The following is a 2,390-nucleotide window of genomic DNA, read 5'->3' as shown; positions in this document are numbered from 1 at the left end:
GAGGTTGAAAAATAATTAATGGCACTCTGTATTAGAATGGCTATATTATTTAGAATGCTAGAACTCCGGTAGAAGTGTAAAATGGAATAGTCACACTGTAAAATATTTTGACAATTTCTAGTAAAGTTAAATACACACTTCCCACACAACCCAGCAATCCCATTCCTTATTTACCCAAGGGATATGAAACCTCTGCTCACACAAAATTCTCACATGAATGTTTGTTGTTGTTGTTTAGTCGCTAAGTCATGTCTGACTCTTTTTTGACCCCATGGATTGCAGGTCTCCAAGCTCCTCTGTTGGAGAAGGCAATGGCACCCCACTCCAGTACTCTTGCCTGGAGAATCCCAGGGACGGCGGAGCCTGGTGGGCTGCCGTCTATAGGGTCGCACAGAGTCAGACACGACTGAAGCGATTTAGCAGCAGCAGCAACAGCAGCAGGCCCCTCTGTGCATGGGATTTCCCAGGCAAGAATACTGGAGTGGATTGCTATTTCCTTCTCCAGGGGATTTTCCTGACTCAGGGATCGAACTCGTGTCTCCTGGTTTAGGCAGGTAGACTCTTTACTACTTAGTCACCTGGGAAGCCATATGAACGTTTATGGTGGTTTTATTCATCCAAAACTGCAAACAACCCAAATGTCCCTCACTGGGGAATGGATATACCATGGGATGTGATTCAGCAATAAAAAAAGGAGTGCATTGCCGATGCTTGCAACAAGGTGCGTGAAGTTTACATGCTGTATCTTAATGAAAGAAACCACATCCAAAAACAGATTTCTGTGCTCTATGTTTCCATTTATATGAGATTCTAGAGAAAACAGATTAGTGGCTACAGGAGGCTGAGGATTCAGGGTGAGCTGGTTACAAAGACTAAGGGGAAAATTTTTGGAGAGAAAAAATGTTCTATATCTTGGACATTGTGATGGTGTTACATGACTGTTCATTTATCAAAACTCACAGAATTGCAGCCTTGACTTTCTGGGTGTTTATCCTTTAGCAGAAGCTGTATACATCATAGAAACTATGACAGAAACAGCCTTGTGAGGGGGAAAAAAATTAATGAATTAGATACATGGAAATATCCACAGGAGATTTAGCCACTAGCATTCACATCAAACTCTTTGCTGTATCTTTCTCTCTCTGACTCTGAAGGCTGGCAACAGTAAATAGCTGTATCCTTTCTTTCCAAGAATTCTCCTCATGACTTGGCAGTCGGGACATCTGTTTATTAGATTAGGCAAATCATCCCCGTTGGCTGAGAGAGACTTGACTCTAAGGGAGAGAATTCCTCTTACATGTCAGCTTAGACTAAGTTGAGGGAAGAAGCAGACCAAATATGCAATGGCTCACTACAGTGGAAGTCAGCTAGTGCACAGACAGATGGCTCTTCTGAACAAGAAGGGATGCTGTAAAAGAAGTTGAGGTGTGTTCCCCTAGTAAAGGGGGAAAATGGATTTTGGTGGCCAGTTAGCAGTCTCCTTTCTCACACAAACCATCCGAAAAAAAAAAAAAAGAAAGAAAGAAAATTGTTACCTTCAGCTGCTTTGCTTATCAAGGATTTGGCTTACATCTGGGTAGCTATTTACATCTCTATTATTTTTTTAATCAATGGTTTTGATAAAAATAGAAAGGATACAGGCAAAGAAGGTGAAAATGTAAACAGAATGTTCAGTAGTGAGAAATCTTTTATGTAAGGGCTTCAGTGAGGCTGGTGAATTATTTGTGGGCTTAATGATGACATAGCTCTCTTTGTTCTCTACAAACATAATTCATTGATGGGGCTGAAAATCATTGGTCCAGGCTAAATTTTTATTTGATATGATACTTACTAGGTGAGTAAAGAACTAGAAGGTTTAGCAGCTTTTTGAGTTCATCTGAACTTAGATGGCAGAATAGGATGAAATCTTCCAGACAGTAAGATGCTAATTAGTGAGATCTTTCTAGGCTTTGCACAAGATTTGTAAAATGTGAAATGCATTTCAATTTGAGTGGACGTCCTTGGTGGCTCAGACGGTGAAGAATCTGCCTGCAGTGCAGGAGACCTCGGTTCAATCCCTGGCTTGGGAAGATCCCTGGGAGAAGGGAATGCAAACCACTCCAGTATTCTTGCCTGGAAAATTGCATGGACAGCGGAACCTGGCGGGCTACAGTCCCTGGGGATGCAAAGAGTTGGACAAGATGGAGAGACTAACGAACACTTTCAGTTTGAGTAAGGGGAAGGTCGTGGCACTGGGGGAAAGTATCTGAAGGCGTGTTACAGATAGACCTAAACACACAGGCACTAATTTGCAACAGTTCCAACAACAAACAGTGAGACTATTAAGTAAACAGGTATAGTTGCAATGAAAGACCAAGAAAATATAGGCCCTTGTTAGCATGAGCAGTGGA

The sequence above is a fragment of the Capricornis sumatraensis genome, chromosome 3 (assembly GCF_032405125.1).
Source record: "Capricornis sumatraensis isolate serow.1 chromosome 3, serow.2, whole genome shotgun sequence".
In the NCBI taxonomy this organism is placed as follows: Eukaryota; Metazoa; Chordata; class Mammalia; order Artiodactyla; family Bovidae; genus Capricornis; species Capricornis sumatraensis.
The sequence above is the reverse complement of the archived record's forward strand: the minus strand, read 5'-3'. Positions refer to the sequence as shown.